The sequence below is a fragment of the Rhynchophorus ferrugineus genome, unplaced genomic scaffold, assembly GCF_030347505.1.
Source record: "Rhynchophorus ferrugineus isolate W39M unplaced genomic scaffold, kcgeb_rfMv2 rfM2, whole genome shotgun sequence".
NCBI lineage: Eukaryota > Metazoa > Arthropoda > Insecta > Coleoptera > Curculionidae > Rhynchophorus > Rhynchophorus ferrugineus.
The window spans coordinates 86084232-86104870 of record NW_027472581.1 but is presented as its reverse complement, the minus strand read 5'-3'; the positions used below and the strand labels follow the sequence as shown (position 1 = coordinate 86104870).

The 20639-nt window shown below is 30.8% G+C and overlaps 1 non-coding gene across 1 annotated transcript; it reads left to right on the top strand.

The window, feature by feature from the left end:
• Window positions 1–20176: 20176 nt before the first annotated feature.
• Window positions 20177–20269, top strand: TRNAY-GUA (transfer RNA tyrosine (anticodon GUA)). The gene is made up of 2 exons: window positions 20177–20213; window positions 20234–20269. It is a non-coding gene; the product is annotated as a tRNA-Tyr (tRNA).
• The last annotated feature ends 370 nt before the right edge of the window (window positions 20270–20639 follow it).

Here is a 20639-nt window from a genome sequence, read left to right as displayed (position 1 = left end):
ATAATGAATCAATATAGATTGGAAAATAACTTTGTAATTTATTCCTTCACACCTATTGGTATAACAAATTGCTATTGGAAATATGGACACTAAAGTTTAATACATATTTGTTTATTATTTTTTAAAGTTGAATTATCTTTGTCGGATTTACTACATCGAGAACTTCAGATACCCACAGTCGGACAAGAAATCAAGATAATTGTAAGGCGGCATGAGGAAATACTCCATTATCATACGAATATTGAAATATTGCAACTTTTGGATACCTCCAGAGCAGGACACAGATTCAAAAGAATCAAACTACCTAATCTTGTGCTGTGTTGTGTAGTGAGCTGCATATAATAAAAAATACAGCAGTGACCTATATAAACATTATTTCACCAGAGACTGAGATTGGGCCGATGGATCCTCCTAGTTATATACCTAGATTTAAGTTATCATAAAGATAAATTGTAGGTTAGTCGGAAATGACTAGTAATAATGTAATTAAATAATAAAATAAATTTAACAGTTTAGTCCTTTCTATATTTTTAGTTTAATATTTCGTCGCTAATTAAGTCACTTGTCTCGTTATTTTACAAACTTATGAAGAGAATTTTCTGTTAGACGTCTACATTTTTACATTCCGTTTTCCGATCATGTAAATGTTTTGTAGGATATTTGTACAATTTATATTTTCAAATACTTAATTCTAGAGATTGTTGTGATCACGCATCTAGTTCTTCATCCATGACTTCCGGTTCCTTGCATAATTTTAACACTTTAATTTATAGGATGTAGATGATGCAATCGTAAAATGTTAAATATGTTCAGTGTATTAGCTTACATTAAAAAATCAAACGTATTTAAACCTATATGTTTTTACTGGTGTATATCGGCACTTTATCTAACAGGGCAATTGTACAGCTAATTGACAGCTGTCGGATCATTAGTTCGTGTGAATTATAACATTTTGAGTGAAGCAATGTTTGTTATTGTGAAAAAAAGGAATTTCGCGTGTTGATAAAATATTGCTTTTTGAAGAAAAAATACAGTTGAATCAAAAACTGGGCTTGATGCCGATTTTCCGGACACTGCCGCAGGAAAATCAACCATCAAGGATTAGTACGCTAAGTTTATACGTGGTGAAATAAGTACCGAAGACGGTCAACGCAGTGGACGTCCAAGAGAGGTAGTTACCGACGAAAACATTTTAAAAATCCACAAAATGAGTGTGAATAACCATAAATTGAAATTGAGTGAAATAGCAGACACTCTAAAGATATCAACTGAACGTATACATCATATCATTCACGAATATTTGTGTATGAGAAAGCTGCAAAGTGGGTGCCGCGCGAGCTCACTTTTGACCAAACACAAAGACGAGTTGATGATTCGGAGCAGTGTTTGAAGATGATCAAGCGTAATAAACCCGAGCGTTAGCGTTAGCGTCGATATGGATGATGGCGTCAATGGATGAAACATGGCTCCATCATTTCACTCCGAAGTCTAATCGACAGCAATCCGAGTGGACTGCACACGATGAACCTGCTTCAAAGCGTGGGAAAACGTAATCGTAAAAGTCGACTGGCATGGAATATATTTCATTGACTACCTTGAAAAAGGAAGGACTATCAACAGCTACTATTACATAGCGTTATTGGACCATTTGAAGGACGAAATCACCGAAAGAACGGCATTTGAAGAAAAAGAAAGTGCTGCTTCACCAAGACAATATACCATGTTACAAGTCAGTGAAAGCGATGACAAAAATGAATGACATGAAATGAAAAGTGAATTATGTTGAATAAAAAAAACTAATTTTGCCAAAAAAATGTGTTTTACTACGGTAGGCCGGGGACTTTTCAATTTACCTGTTAGTATAGTCAATGTAGTCAGTTTTTTTTTGTTATACTTTAGGGTATTTTATACTGAACTACTGCTTAACATGGGCTCCGAACCACGGTTATCGATATTACGCTGGCGAGTGACCAACTTAAAAATCATTCCAGAAGACATCCGGTCTTACCCAGACGATCGTGATAGGGATCATTTTCCTTGTCGGATTTTGCATTCTTGCCTTAAAGGTAATTACAGTTATAAACAATCACAAACATACCCCAGCAGGATTCGAACGCGAGACTCTCTCATCAGTAGGAAGAGCGCCTTGACCACTGTGCGTACTAATTACCGTTATTATTTAATAGATTGTGAGAAACGCATTTATTATAATGCATATAACATAATATAAATAGTTTTGATATGAAATCTATTGAACTAAATTAATTCTGGAAAAAGGCATGAGAAAAATAATAACCGAAAAATTATAGAAACCCTGGTAAGGTTTTATAGCTTTATTTTTTCCTTGGGGGAGGGGGTTTCCTGAAATTGGAAACTCATTGAACTTTCTGTCGTCGGCAAAGTCCAATCTCTTTCCGGATGCTATTAAATGTGATAAAAGCCGTTTGGTGCTTAATTATAAATTCAAAAATGTTACTTTTCAAAAAAAATCATCAGGTAGATATTTATTTCTATTATTGACGATAAAATTTAACCAGTACTACCTTGTTTTCGCTAGGACTAATTGTACTTTTATTGGTTATATTGTCGCTTTTACGGTATATTTAAACTTTTTTTTAAATATATTATAAAGTCTCCTTTTACCAACCATGGGTTTATCTGGACTGGGCCTAAAGTTTAACGTGGGCTCCGAACCACGGCCCTCAGCATTAAGCCTACCGACTGGCGAGTGACCAACTTTAGAAATCATCCCAGAAACATCCGGTCTTACCCAGCCTAGTTACTGGCGTGACTGGGATTAATTCTCCTGTCGGATTTTACACTCTTGCCTAGAACATTCACAAATTTTAAACAATCACAAACATAAATTTACGACCATGCCCCAGCAAGAATCGAACCTGCGACTATCGCAACAGTAGGAAGACCGTCCCATCGCCTTTACCACTGTGCCTCCAAGCCGGCTATATATATTTAAACTTAATGGTAAAGCTTAGGTGTATTTTTTAAAAATGCAAACACTCCTATTTGTTATTATGTAGAATAAACAGAAAACAACGCTTAAATCGAAATGTGGGATTTTCTTTAAGTGAAAAAAATGATTTGGCACATTGTTAACGATAATATCACCTTATTTCATTCATGTTTCTAACATAAGTTATAGACTGGATATTTTTAATCGTTTGCTTTAGTTTTTATCTCAAGAGGTCTTACGAGCGTGGAATGTCGATTTTCTAAATAAATCCTGTAACGATTAATTATCAAAAATACATTTCATTAATTGCTATATATATATATATAAGTCCAAAAAATGTTGTTTTAGTGTTTTAAGCTATGTATAAATTTCTATCAAAAGTAATCTTTAATAACTGTAAATCTGCCCAATGAGTAAAAAAGGCTTGAAAAAAGGATGGCAGAGGTAAACTATGCTTATAAATCTTAAGTGAAGTGGAATTACTTTATAGTGTAGAAATTAGGGGTCAAAATGTAAACACTTCGTATGACTTAAGTTTATCTTTTAGTATTAATTTTTTAAATGCTTATGAAATTGTATGTTGTCTAAAATTTAATTGAGCTTCAATGTTTAGAAGTGAATTTAATATTATTTTTAAACTCTTTTTTTAATGTTTTTGATTAATATTAAAATATCTATGTAACGTTGAAAAATATTATTGCTTCTTCTTCGGAAAAAATTACGACCTGTACATTGCAGGTGAAAGTACTAACTAGCGAGTGAGCAACAACAAAAGCAAGGTCTGGAAAACCAGAGGACACCCGTTCTTACCCAGTCTGATTACTGGCGTGACTGGGATGACATTTTTTGGCACATTTTGCACTTTGTCTAATAGACAATCACAATCATATAGGAACAAAAATATAAGCAATAAATTTACAATACTCAAGCAATACTTAATTAAAATTTAATTAAAAAATACTATTAATCTGAAATATTTACGTGTATCCTTGATAATTGAAAAACGTTAAGTAATAATGTATTGACATTGAAAGATTATTTTAGTTTTTAGACATACTTCATTTGATATTACAACTAACGTTAAACAAATTAAGTACTAAATTAAATATAACTAAATATTAAGTATATAATACAATATATTTTCATATACTTTTATCCTATTATCTCTGTTAACCAACATAGTATCGGTAGCTTAACTGAGGGTGTAAATTCACACCAAAGAAGGGTATATTAGTTTCTATATACAATATTTCTTAATAGGTACATCTTTGTAAAAAGCGATTATCCGTTTTCGGGTGGAATTAATGGTCACTAGCTTTATTATAATTTAAGATTTGGAATGCCACTTGTTTGGTTATCGGTTTTTAAAACTTTAAAGATATTTCTATATTATGTTCCTATATTGTAAATTAAAATAATTTTTAAGTAATTTATATATTAAATCCTTGCATGTATTTTGATCAGTAACATCTTTTTGTTAAATTGTCAATGACGATGAACAGCTTAGGCCAAAAAATCCGAAGACAATGGATTACAAGATTTATTGGATGAAAAGCTACTCCAAGCTCCCAAATAATTTTCAGACAGCTTAGCAGTTCATGAGATTCTTTCCGGACGTTTATATACGATGAGAAATATCGGGAAAAAATGAGAAAAATGTCATTTGGAAGCGTTTCAATATCACGGTTTCGTGGCTTGCCTGAAAAAGAAAAAGAGTTTTCTGTGGCGTATTGCCACTAACGATGAAAAATGAATTCGTTGCAATTACAAGCGCAGAGTTTATACTGTTATAAGTCCAGGGGAACCATTCACATCAACACCGAGGCGGAATATTAATCGCCAATTAGCAATATGTAGTACACTGTTTTTTAGTTATAACTAATTGTTTCTTAAACTTTCCTAACAAATGGTTTGTTCGTGTAATTTTACATCCGTATTTTGCTTGTATTTTGTTTAGCACAATACTAATACGTATCTTCTTTCTCTGCATTCAATTTCTTCTCATTAACATTATCATCACTTGTATCTTCTTCAATTGGGTCCAGTTGATATACTTCAATCGTATCATTTTGATATTGATTATTTTGCGGTTGAAATGAATTCTATAATTTTGCAATATTTTACCAAATGCAACATCTAGTTCGTTCTTTTTGGCGCAGGTTAATTAGAATTGTTTCCGTACCGGGGCTGCCTTGTCAATCTGTGCAATCAAGGGAATTTTGGATGTTGTTAAGGTTCGTTGCTGAGTCCATCAGTTGAGAGAATACTATAAAGTAAACCTACATAGTTAATCAAGGATACGCAATGTTTTTGGTGAATAAAATTCTGCCCTGGTGAATTATATACATTTTAAGTCTTTGGTGCATAAAAATTTGTTATTTAGAAGTTACTCAAATATTTTAAGTTACACAAAACTAGTACTTACATATTATTATATTTTCCATATATACCAGTGTGTATATACACGATAGTAATGATATTCGGTGCTGCCCATCGTAAACAAATATGGAAAGATGCATTTAGCATGCGGAAAATTTGAGTTTAAAAATGAAACGACGTTTTTATTAGTCACCCCAGGATTTAAAGTAACGTAACCCTATTCTACGATACATATTAGATGTTTTTCTAATTAAATTAATTTATCATAAAATAATAAAGATAGGGTTTGAATCATTTTGAGTAAATCTTACTGTTCTTTTTAACATTCGTGTCAGATCATGAATTTATTTTTTTTATGTTAACTCGGAGGTAATTAATTCAAATCAAAATGACAATACATTCGACCACTTTAATTTCAATTTCTTTGCAACTATACAAAGCTTAAAATATATAAAGTCATAATGGGATATACATTATTATTGTTTTGTAAATAAATTAAGTAGAATGCGTACATGTTGCATTGAACCAAGTGGTTATTAAATTTGATTGATTTATTTGGAAACATATTAGAAGGTTGATTAGTTTTAAAAAATGTTAGTTATATTTTGTTTTCCTATCTATTTGTGTTTTTATAATGTCATTTAGTACCTATCTGTAAATAAAAAAATATGTGAAAAGGTAATAACAACTATAAAACATCATTTTCTCATAGTGGGACAACAAAATAACCGTATAGTGCCATACGTAAAGGAGTACGTTTTATTATTTTATATAAGAATTAGCATTTTATAAAAATAATTGTGTAAATCCGAATCGGCATGTTTTGATGGTTTGCTACTGGATGCTTGTCGTAAATTTAATAACAGCATAGACCAGACATCATTTCAATTGGGGTGTAATTTCCTAGCAGGGGTGGTAACGTTACCGACACCCCTAATATTCACTTAAATCGAACCTCTCATCAGGTGCGCCTCATATTACGTCATAACTGGAATGATTCAGATATTTCGGCCGATTGTTATTTTAAATTATTAGATTTTTCCGAGCATCAACTTCATCAAGTGTTATTGCTCTATATTGTATGTTCAGCGGCATAAAAATGGAATTCATAACGTTTATTACTTGCCCTTATATTTAACAATCTGCATGATAGGGTTCATATAATTAATTTTTAAGAAATACACACAGGTCATTCTTGGTGAAATCAAATGTATTGTGTTTCTGAATTATCTAATTAAAATATTAAAATGAAACAGTACTGCAATATAAAAGAATATTATGACATAACATATGGAACTTCTGTAATTTAGGTTTAGATGTTTTTATCTGCTGTTGAGTATTTATGTCTTTGGTAGTTATAATATCCGATTAATATTGTTCTACAATAATAATTTTTAAATTAATATATACATTATAAAAATTATTTCTGGAAACAAGAGATATTTATATAACGTTATAATTAACATCAGAATACAAATAACACCTGTTTATCAATAATATCACTTATACAAATGCTGGAATTTTTAGCGAGTAAACGTAAATTAAATTACAATTGCAACTGTTATTCAAATTAAACATTATATAATATTTTATACATACGTACCATCTGCATCAATTCGTACAATACTTTATATATAAGTTTAAAAAAACTAGTTGTTCAATTAATTATTGACATAAAATATTCATAATAAATTAACTTACAGTAATCTTAGTCTGACATTAATTAGCACCTTACCAATTACACAAATACAAAAAGATTTTGTTATCTTGACGTCCAACATTTTGGCCAAGACTTACACAATATTTTAGTAACAACATTGTAGTATAGTCTTTCCTCGTGTCTTTTTACAAATGTCTTGATTTCTTCAACAAGTGTTTGCGATCGGGTTTTCAATAATTGTTACTGGTATATAAACAGTTTAATTATATTTGGATTCAATATGTTCTGGTAAAATCTAATTGACTAGATGTACGTATATGATTAAGAATTACCAATTTCTATCACTAAGGATTAAACTTAGTCTATGATCTAAATAATATTCATTGCATTTTAGGTCAAAATATTTCATTATTTTTATTGAATTTATTAATAACAATTAAATTACAACAGATGATACTAATAATGTACAACAAATTTTAAAAACAAAACAGTTTTTATTCACTTCAGTAATGTTACAACTGTAGTTTTAACACCTTTAGCGACACAAACATGACTGATAATATCTCAGCTACCAACATAAAGAGTCAGGAAGGATCCTTTGTTCGATCATATACCGTGCGTGTCTACGGAATTCAATTTGTTGTCCCACGGTCCCTAGATACCCATCTTGAAGTACCTTCGCACATGAATTCGACTCTTAATTCGGTCGACATTTCTTCGAAGACACTTTTGTCCTGTGCTATCTCTTGCTTTTATAAACTATTCTATATATTCTTTTAGGGCATATGGTATATGTATTTATATAGGCTGATATTGCTAGCAGTACTGATGTCGCCATTTATTTTCATAAAATAAAGTAGTTTTAAAGTAAAATAAAATTTTTTGTTGTTTTTAACCTTTCAGATAACATAACTGACGCACTCGCTAGAAATCATAAGATTGCTCTGTTTTGAATTCGTTCAATTAGCTGGAATCAAATCAATTACCAAGAAACAAAAACAGGTTGAAATTCTATTGCCAATCATTCCGCAGTTACTGGGAGCGTTCCTTGGTGTAGTAAAAAGTAGATTGAAGGTGTTGAAAGACCACTAGACATAAGTTATCCCAACAAAGGCTTATTTAAGATTTCACACAGCTCCCAACACCCATGGTTCGTGTATCTTTGCACCTTGTATAGTCTATTGGTGTTTGGACAGAATCTTCCAGTTCAGGGTATTGGGCCACCAAAGTTATCGATACAAGTGCTGTAGTTCAGTTTCTCACTCGTAGAGTACTGCATCATGCAGGATATACTCACAACTAAGACAAAAATATGGTATTGCTGACAATCTAAAGGGCATCCTTGATATAGGCAGTGTATAGAATAACTTGATCACCTTTTTCAGATACTCTGGCTTATACAGGGAGATATTAACTATTAAAACAAATTAATCTTCACTAAAATAAAATAAGTGCGGTAATTGTTATCACTCATATCAATCGAATACTAGGACTCAGCTTACTACATTATAGAATACTATTGCCATGTATTTGTAACCAACAGCTATTTATTTTTATTATACATTTCTAGTTTCTAGTATTTATGCACAGATTGAAAGGTGTGAGAAGTGAGATGCCTGAATATGGGGTTTTGGTTTAGAATGGAATAGATTCAATCCCTCAGTGTTATTTTGTATGTCCGTTCAACAAGTCGTCATTTCTTTCCTTAAATTTAGATGACATTCTATACATTTCACAGTTTCTATCAAGATCATTATTCCTGAATTATACCGTTCAGACTGTTTTACCACAACTTTCTGCATACTTGGATATTATTGGATACTGTATACTCAATATCGGCTGAAGAATTTGTCTGTACAGAACTTTCTATTGTAAGTTGACAGGATAGAATATCTACCAACAACTAGCCAACATATATTTCTAAATATGATATCTAGTTCTTTTGCTTCTTATTAATATGAACTTTTTAGCGTAGCTTCGTATTCAATGTATTTCCCAAATATTCTGCTGTCTTCCCATATAGCACATGAATATTATTTTCACTTATCAGGATATGATTTCTTTTATTTGTGAAATGGATCTGTCAGAATATCTGTGTTAGTCTCATAGGTTCAATTGTTTACTGATATCTGCAAATTTACGCAGAGACATGTGACTAAGGAAATGAAACATAAAAATTTGTTCTATAAGTAGCGGTATTTACTTTATCTCGGCAATGTAACTGTTTGGCAGTCAACTAGACAAATAGGACAACAACAATAGCTAGCAATGTGCGCCAATAGTCGTCGATTTCCCGTAAATATCCATCAGGGGGCTGCGTTTTCGAAGTCGGCACGTTTGCATCCCTTTGGAGTCGGCCATCATCCCATTGTGCGCATTCGTCCAACCGCCTAATGAGGACAACTAGAGTTAGGTCAGTTCTTTGGGGCGAAATTGCGCTTCCCGACCCAGGTGTACGCACGGCTTAATTCAGTGGCGTGGAAGGAATTAGGGATTAGTTTTTAAACTTTTTTAAAATTAAATTGTCGGCGGCACCGTTACAGGGGTGAAAGTCGACACTAGACGGTTAAGAGCGTACAAAGCCTGTGATCCTAACTTTACACAGTTCGGCTTTTCCTAACCAATACATATACAGTATATACATATACAATAGTACATATAGGTTTGATAATTTATTGAATATTTGAATTTTAATTTTAAACTAAATGTTTATGTTTTTAATAATCGGATAATATTAGAAATTAGAGACAAATATCAACGTTATAACTGCGATAAAATTTTTGTAGGGTATATTAAAATTTATATAAAACTCGATGTTGAAAAGCGATGTTGCCAACAATTGCTAATTTCATATCAAAATCAGAAAAAAATATTGATTATTCGGTTACATAATAATTACTCGAAAATATTTATACAATATATTCTAAAAGCCATAGGAGCATATTGTAGTTTCATTCATTGGTTTCAAAGTATTTAAATAAATTAAAAGTAATAACTTAATTTAAAGTTAATAGTCACGATATAAATACAATAATGACGGTCTGAAAACTTTTATAACTGTAAAAAGCGTTAATAAAAATGTCATTCTTTTAAAAAATAAATAATTTCCACGACACTATTTTCCATTTGCCATATTGCTGTTACCGTTCAAATAACCTTAAAAAAATTAATAAAGTAGTATTAAACCAACTTATTTATGGATACAGCTTTAACTGTTGAATGATGGAGAAAGGTCCAATGGTGACCACAGCTCAAAGTTAACACCGAACAGTGACACATTGTTGATGCATTTTTAGTTAAATCGATCTCGATATTCTGATAATATATTGCATTACAGTTTCCAGCTATTCTCTTTATAGTACTTCATTTTTATTAAAACTGTCGAACTGTTTTTGTTTTCGTTGTTAACATTTTACCATACATATGGCGCCAAATACAAAAAAAAAATATAAAAGACTAACATATCAGTACAACAATATGAACCTTCTATCATTTAAACTTTTGTAATTTTTTTTCTGTTATATTCCACTATTCTTGCTAACATAACCGTAACATCACACGCCTCTGACTTCGATAGCGACAACAATGACTTTGCCGCTCATTCAATGGCTAAATTGATAAGTTAACCTTCCATCGAGCACTTCATAATTCCGTAATAAGAAGAGCAGCATCGGATATCTTTTTGTGTGGATCTCAGCCCTCTACAAAAAGCCCTTGTGTTCTGTTTTTATATCTAAACAATAAAGGTACCTACGTTTTGTCTACAAAGGAGCACAGCCAAATCAGAAGTTTAAATAAGCGTTAAGTCGCTAATAAGAACTTGTTTTTATAAGGATCTAGTTTTTTATATGCACATACACACACACACACACACACACAAACACACACACATATATATGCACACACTATGCAATAGAGCGACAGTTAAAATTAGATACTGAGTTGTGTTTCTAAATCATTTTATTATTACAGTATTCGCAGAAAATAGAGTTTTTATTTAGCGCGCCTGGGCATCCATCTTACTTGGGAAAGGAATATGAACTACTAGACAGTTAGAGACACCCATTGCTTCAGTCGTTGTTGAAAAAAATATGTAATATTGCGAAGCTTTTTTATTTATTCATGTATACACTAAACAGAAAAATAAACAAAATATATATTGATTAAAAATTATGAAGTAGTGTTATTTTATGTAGATCCGGTTAACAGCTACTTAATAGGTTTTGATTGTATTATATAGACAAGAATCCTTCATATATTTGTCCAAGATTATTATTATCTATATTAAGTCTGATTATGGCGACACATCGTGGAATTTTAGACACAATTAATGGAATCTACAAAAACATGTCTCTGTATATGATAAGAAAAAGGAAACCTTAAATATTTCTGATAAATATCGATGAAAAAACTCGTTGTCTCTTAATGCATTAATTCATACAATTAAAAGCTATTTTTCCAATTTGAATATTGATTGATTTGATTTTAGATTAGTAGTTAAACTTTATAAAATAGTATGGCATCGTTAATTTAGATGTATAACATAAATATTATATATAACAATTCAAAATAAGCAATTCAGAGAGAGGCTGCCCCTTCCTTGAAATAGGCAATAATGGGATTGGTATGATGGCCGGCTGCAAACCACAAAATCACAGAAGGCGATGCGCCATCAACATCCGATCTATAAAGGACAGATTAGCCTATGCGATGGCTTTTACTGACATTTGGTCTCTTTATTAGCCGAGATCGTTTCGGCTTAGGTCATTTTTTCAAACAGTGGCGTTACTGGGTATTGTACTCAAGTACTAATGATGGTAGAACTGTATTTTAATGCCAAATTACTTTGTCAAAAAAATAACGCTGGTCTCCGAATTGCTTTTGCTCTCGACTATCTTCTTCAGATTGTTTATTACAGCTTACATATGATATGCTTAGTACAATCTTAATTTATAGTAAATACTTAATAAATACTTGTTTCAATATACAGGCAAGACGAGTGCAAAATAAATAAATCAGTATTTCCAAAATTAAAATTAAATTAGATTGCTTAAGCTAAAGTTAATACTAAACATTTATACACTATACAAGTGGTTTGTGGATTGGCTGTATTGGTAGGTAACAACTGTATTGCTGCCAAATCCATCTGCATTGGTAATTAATCGAATAATGTTGTTTTGGTAGCTTTGGATTCTTACTTCATTTGATGTTTTTGTATAACTCCATACTTACACTCCTAAGTCGAAATAAGCTTTATAATAGATGAATAAATCATTCTCTTTGATTTTAGGGCAATTTGGGAGGTACTTACAGCAATAATGTGCAAAATACCGAGATTGCTTTATAAATTGTTGAAATATTCATGTTGATTACAAGAAAAACAATGTTAAATGTTGGATAGGCAATGTTTCTTCATTCTGGCCGTGTCATTAATTCAGCTCGCCGCTGTCAAGAACTAATGAATTTAAAGCAGATGATTAAAAAACGACCAAATTTTTATTAACTGGGCAAACATTATGTAAGATTTGCATGGACATTTTAGGAATCTGTCGAATAATGGTTTTAGGAAAGCGACAGAAGATCATCAATCAAAACCGACCCCTATTTAAATAATTAATGATTCAAATTTAGGTGACTATATTGGCTTAGAAAAACATTCAAAAAAAGAAATTGTTAAATTTAAATTTTTTTAATTATTCTGACAAACCAGTAGTTGCTTTTATTACCAACTGGTCCTGCTTTAAAATTGCAAAGATATATTCATCCACTTTTCCATTAGTATTATTTATGCTAAATATAATTTAATAAAAATACATATAAATATTTATCATCGATCTTACAACGATATCAATTAAGGCGCATCTGAAGTGTATTAATAGAAGTATTTCACAAGATGTTTAAAAATAATTTTCAGAGTTTAAATGACACTTTGGACTTGTAATTGTCAGGTATTTTTCTTATCGCCCTAATTAAGGCAAATATAAAAACACCTCTTATAAAATTTAATGATTTATACAGAATAAAAACTTATAAGCTGATATCTTATGAGTATGAATCTTAATTTTGACAAATAGCGCTTAATTTATATTCTCAACGATTTTAATTTCAGTGACAGTTATCAAAAATATTACTTTTTTTTTCTTATCAGAATACATGCTTCTATACGTTTCTATTATTGTATTAATATTTCACAACGTGTCGCCCTAATATAAACTTATTTTAAGTAATAACTTATACAAATATATGGAGGATTCTTACTTAAGCAACGAAATAACAAAAATTGATTAGTTACCGCTGGATGGATCACTAGGAGGTTTTGCTAGGATGGTGTATGTGGGAGAGAGGAAATATTACAAACAAGATGAAAAAAAAGCCTCTTTAGAACGCCTATTTTGCCAATCGTTCTGTATGACTCCTCTGAGAATTGGACACGTAGGTCGTATTAGAAATAAAGTAATTTATTTAAAGCGCAACAATCAACGAAGATTTAATTAAAGAACAAATTAAGAAACGCTACTTAAATGTCTTCGGTACGTCTGTCAAATTAGGGTGCAAGATACAATGAACAGCTTCGAAAAAGATATGTAGTAAAAAAATAATAAAAATAGAAACTTAATCTTGCCCAAGGCCTGAACCACTGCCCCGACGGCGATATTTAGTGAAAAATGTTTGAGGACAGTATAGCAAACCCAAATTAAATAGCTGTAAAATGTATACTGATTCAACAATTGATTTACAGCCAAACTTAAAATAAGTCTTAAATCAGCCACTAAAAGAAACTTTCTATAAAATGCTATAACATCTATGGAATACAATAAATAAAAGACATATTTTAATAGATAAATTTGTATTAGATGACTCTAGTATATGTTAGCTTCTTAAATTATTATGTAAATATATGAAAATAAAAATCCTGGTACTTCAGGTAAACCTTCAGATACCTACAGTTACTCAGAATATCAAGAGAATCGTAACGAGATTTAACGAGAGGCGCCACTCTCATGTTAAGATCAAGTATTGCAACTGGTCGATAATACTCCAAAAGGACAAACCGAAAATTTTAAACCATTTATCTACTAGTGCGGTGAAGTGTATTTAACCAAAATGAAAATAGCAGTGATAATATGTAAATATTATTGATATAGAAACTGGTCCGTCGACAGCAACTACTAACAATATATTAATTAAAAAAAAAACTTAAAATATGAACAATCCAAAATAATTATACTCAACCTAAAGTGTATTAAAATTTAAAGTACTATTTTTCTTTAGTTGCACTCAAGTTATTGTAACAGGATTATATAATTAACTACTTAATTTTCTCACGGGGTTGTGAAACTCGCAGGACAACCCATACACCCCATAAAATAACAAACATCTATAACACAGTATTGTCATCCTATCGCATACCTTCAGATAACATTTGGCCGTATTAAAATGAATCCCCTTGTTAGCGAAGGGGCTTATTATTCCTCCTGCTGTTCCACTAGAAAATAATTAACCATAACGATCGAGTCGTGCCATATTGACCATAGCTGTTAAACCTGCTATGCGAACAGCATGCAACAGCGTCGATTAAATGTAGCAATATTATTGAAAATATAAGTACTGTATTTTTATTGAAATACAAATAACTTAGATAATCTTAGATTTATTATAAACAAGCACTTGATATTCATAATAAGTGAAAAACATACTTGAAAATTTAATTGTCTCATAATTATTTTTCGCAAAATTAATTCATGTTTAGTTTTATAAAGGATATTTGATACAACGGATAATTAATTTTAAATTAAGATCCTTTTATTAAAAATTAACTAGCTCTTTAGTTTACTATTAATAATTTTTAATAATTATTAATAATTATTAGTAATAACTAGATGTTTAAATGTTAGTTAGGTTATTATATGTTCTTTAAATAAAAAAATTAAAATACATACAATATTTAATACATACATTTATTATGTAATAATTAAAAACCTTTTCATTTTATTTAAAGGTATTTATTTTTATATAATATATTTAAATATATAGAGCAGAGAACAGATGACTATCCTGTTTATTAGGGTCACTCCCTTGTTCAGTTAGACGTGAGAAATACCCATGCAGAGAAAATTTGTTGAGCGTCATTTGGTCTAAAGCGGTGCTATTCCTGATTAGTTACCGATTACTATGCGATAATATGTGCGTTTTTACATGCTTTACGACGTAGATGGTGGATTGGTGTGACCTGATGTTGCAGGAATATCGTGGGAAAATGTATACTAATATATCATCATCTAGTTTGTGGTAATTTATAACAGGAACAGTGAAAAGTAGTAAAGGCTAGAATATTTTTGTAAATTATCAATAAATTATAATAAAATCAAGTTATTACTAAACATATTTTACTTCATATTGCAATTACTTTATATTTTAAGCTCCCGTCTTAATTTTGAATTGGTGTTATATCTATTAGAAAAAAAAACACAAGTTTTTCCAACTTTATATATTCACATATTAATATCTGTACTAATTTTTCTTAGATATATCAAATATTAAAATGTTAAAGAATAAAGTGATTATATTTTCTATTTTTGACAAAATAGCTGAATTAACTTTATACAAAATACTGTCAGTTAATTCTGTTTTGTTTTTGAAACACAGCAACATTTTTTCAAAAATAAATTATTAATACGTATACCTAAATTTGTAATAAACTAAAGAAGTATTTCAATTGCGATAATTATATAAATATAGCGGAAAAAATCTGCAATTTTAGTCAGCCGTAATTGATTTAGAACTACCTTCCAAGAACTAAAATATATGTCTGTGCTACTTCTTCTCTTTTAGGCCAATCTAAAGCTTGTTGTTAACAGTCAAGCCCTATCTTTAAGTATGTTTTTTCTCCTTTAGTAATTTTTGAAAATAAGGATTATCTGAGTTTATTAATATCCAAAGAGGATTTGTCGCAAAAATGTTTAAGATATTACACATATCGGTTATTAAAATTCAGCAAGGTTCGTTATTTGCCACTGACATATCAAGATTGTCCTGTCCGCCCCGGATGAACCTCGAAGTAAAATTGAATGGTTTTTCTCCAACCTGATGCATAAAAAATCCCTAAGATAACCGAAGCATTACATCTATTTTATAACGCGTAACCGTCAGCTATGTGGGCAGGTCCAATCCGATATTTCCCATCCACCGTGAGCGTCTTTTGATATGCTCGGAGTTGCTTAACTTTTCTATAAAGCAAACTTTATTATATGTCATACGATACGGGTCCCCTATGAAGAAAAACTTCTTGGCCTTTTACCGTCAAGACGCCAGTCTTTCGGCTTTTATCGACTTGAATGGGCTTCCGGCGGTTGACAGGTTGGCGAGTTGTGAGAATTTCTATGCAACCAGATCGGACAAGAATCTCGCGTAATGAGGGTTAACACAATGGTTAAGATCAAATATATTAGGTGCATAGACAAGCAACCACCTCTTTTTTACCAGTGGTTTGTTAGACTAAATTCTTGCACCATTTTTGTTAGACTAAATTCTTGCACCATTTCATTTTTTAAAGTTAGACTAGGATTATAAAAAGATCCAAAATTTCAAGCTGATCTTGCCAAACCTTTAATTCGACTCTCTTACCAGTAACTAAGATCAATCAGGGAAGGCATTGTTCTTTATCACGATAACGATTGGGTAAAAATTGAGAGAAATTGACTGGGAAGTTTTGAAGCACACACCGTACAGCTCTTACCTTGCTTTGACAGACATACATTGAAGATGTCCTTCTCTTTAAAAGAAGCTTGCAAAAAATCGTATGGCTTAGTTCTACAGTGATGGATTTGATTGTTTATCAAGACTGTGTATTTGACTGCTGTGTGTTCATCAAGAATATTTCCTTCAAGCGTGACACATTTTATCATATTTATCAAATTCATCTAATATTTTAATAATTCTCCCATAGAATGATTGGTCTTGGCTTTTAATCTAATTCTCTCCAGCCACTTTTTCATTTGAGTGAAAAAATATATACTTGGAGCAGTATTTTGAGGTTGGTTAATAACCAATAATTTATTGTTATTATTGTTACCATTAATAAGTATTTATTATGATTACATTATGTCATGTATCATGTAGGAATAACTTCATTAAGCGATTTTCTGTGTATAATCATTGTCGCCTTTAGCTGATTAGCAAGCACATTATGGTGTACTCTTGTTACCTAATAATAACCTTGTTATCTAATAATAACTTGGATATGCACCCGATAGTAATAATTTCATTTTTCTTAATATATCGTATAAAAGGTAAGGTATGACGCTAGCACATTATAAAATAGTAGCTTGAAATGAATGAATTTATTAATAAAATAAATATAATATAGAACGCCTGGACAATAAGAGGGGAGGTGAAAGGGTAAAATAAATAAGGAAAAATCAATGCGAAATGTAAGCTATGAAAATGCTGTCACAATTTTAAGCTGCCATCATTTTTTTCTTAACTTGTGTTGTTATAACTTAATCTGTCGATCAATGAATGAAAGTCTGCAGACAGATTGGAGCCAAGGAACGTACACATTCCAAAACATTTAATTCACAACATATCCATTGACAAAACCACCGTTTGACAAATGAATGGACATGTCATTTTGTCGGTGAATACTTGACGATAGAACCAAATGATTTGCAATTTGTCCGGCTACAACTTTTCAACGCTTTTACCAGGCGAGTAAACATTTCATTCACTCAGAAAGGGAACCAATTTATAGTCGTAATAAAAGGTAGGTTTATCATTTTTATGTTCCCCTTTGTCGTCCGTCGTAGTCACACCCACGATCGTCCATTGTGCGGCTACTGAACTTCATTCAGGACGTCTCGAGAGCGTTTCCGGCAATGAAAGACGTTTTTAGTTCTTCGTTAGAAAGGTGAACTAGGCAAAAGGAAGGCATCCGAGTAAAAATATTGAATTTCAAAGGATATAGATCAATAATTAAGTGAACGTTTACGTGGTTTTTATGTTTGAGACTTTTAACATATAATGTGGACCATCTGTTGTTTTTTAGATAGTCTATGCTAGTGAAATTACACCTGTAAATGGTACTGTTAAATTATTTTTCTTTTACTCAGTGAATTTTGCAATTATTTATGATAAACAATTTTATTTAAAGCCGGCTTGGTGGCGCAGCGGTAAAGGCGATGGGACGGTCCTCCTACTGTTGCGATAGCCGCGGGTTCGAATCCTGCTGGGGCATGGTCGTAAATTTATGTTTGTGATTTTTTAAAATTTGTGAATGTTCTAGGCAAGAGTGTAAAATCCGACAAGGAAAATGATCCCAGTCAGGCCAGTAACCAGGCTGGGTAAGACCGGATGTCTTCTGGGATGATTTTCTAAAGTTGGTCACTCGCCAGTCGGTAGGCTTAATGCTGAGGACCGTCGTGGTTCGGAGTCCACGTTAAAATTTAGGCCCAGTCGAGACAAACCCATAGTTGGTAAAAGGATACTTTAAAATATATATATTTAAAAAAATCGTTTTTATTTAAATAGCAATAAATTCTCTTAGTCTAATTTTATAACACATTATAAAGAGATATTATGGTCATGTTTCTATAGAGCCTGAGCAAAGACCTAGGTTTCCTACATAAAAAGGTAATTTTAAATGATTGTAAAAATTGCATGTTGTTTCTTATAAAAAATTTGCATAATAATATATTTTTATAACATTTAAATACAATACCAAAATAATATATCCCAAATAACCATTGGATTATTATAGGGAAATATATCTCCATTTTCATTGCCACTTGAAATGTTACTCTAAACATATTTTACATAACAAAAAATATCCTCTACCTACTAAATTAAAACCAAGTAATTTATAGCAAAAATAAATAAAAATAGATAGGAAAGATATAAATCAAAGAGATGAAACGCCTAACAATATAAAATATCCTTTTTCTTATGCATCTCCTTCATGTATAGAAACCAGGGTTAACATAGGTAGAGAAATATTTGATTATAAACATTGATAAATCGAAAAGGTATAAGAGAGAAGTCTATATTCAGTGACAAGAGTGCGATATTTGGATGTTAAAAGGACATTTTATGAAAGGCGTTAAAGGTAAATGGATACAAATTGAGTGACATTCTTTCTAAGTACGTATAGTAGATAAAAGAAGAGAAGGCACCACCTGTACATCCTATTCTCTGTACACTTAACCGACTTATCTTCATATTGAATAATGAAATATAATTGCAGGTATTGACTAAATCAATATAGAGTTATTTAATCAATAATTGTCAATATAGAGTTATTTAATCAATAATTGTCAATATAGTATATTTAAAATAAACATGAAAAAATTGTTATATTTATTTATTTCATTCATTATAGTATATATAGTTCTTTAGATATAGAGTAGTAAGAAGTTAGAAAGAACTAAATGTGGTAAATAGGGTGAGTAATGTAATATTTTTTGCAGATTCAAATTTCAACCATAATGATAAAACAATGCTCAACATTTATTTTATTCTTTTAAGACACATTCGAATGTTAGTGATTGTAGCACCCATTGTGCATATATCTTTCTGAAGTTCAAAATATTCAACTCAACCAAAATAATCAAAAACCTAAGGTATCTAGTAATTTTTTCTCGAATAATATAACGAATGTAAGCGCCATCTCTTATTGACCACAGAATTATAAATACCTCCGCCATTATGTCATTAATCCTAGTTTTCTAAATTTAAAATTAAATTTTGTTGAATTATTAACCCTTTAAAACGCATTCAATTTAATTCGTTATAATATTATACTACTGTTTAATAAAAAATTGCGACAAAGATATTTTATTTTCAACAAACAAATATAAAATTAGCTTTAATATATATTATACCAAATATAGCACACTTTATATATCCGCTTCTGTATAAACTTTTGTATTAAATGTATATCAAGTTGTATAATGTTTACCAACAATTATTTAAATTAGAATGGACTTGAAACAAAATTTTTGCAGTTTTTAATATATTAATTATCTCAATTTTAAATATTAATATTTTAGTATTATGGTAAAAATTATAGGTGATTGGAAATAATTAACAATAAACATTTTTATGAATGTAATAATTATATATTAATAAATAAATATTGGCTTATCTACCTATCGCAAAACAATCTGGTTATACCTTCGATAGCTCAGTTGGTAGAGCGGTGGACTGTAGTGGTACTAATTAATATAGACATCCATAGGTCGCTGGTTCAAATCCGGCTCGAAGGATATACTTTTTTATTTTTTTTAATTTCATATATTTTAAGGTCAGATACATTTTGAACTTTCAAGTATATTCAAGATAAAATTTCAAAATATTTTAAAGAAATTGATATAGTCTAGGATAATAAATATGTTTAAATATACAGCGGCAATGTAAAACTTGGGCTTGGCTCAATTAGATTGTTCAATTACGATAAGTCCACTTTTATAAATAGGAATTTGACATTTGCTTTATACAAAAAGCATTGTTTTGTACGTATACATTGTGCTGTAGACAGTTCTGCTTGGTTCAGTTTTTCGTTGTTGACGGCCTTGCAAGGTCACTACCATAAAATCATATAAGATTTACCACATACAAAACTACAAACCTGTTTCT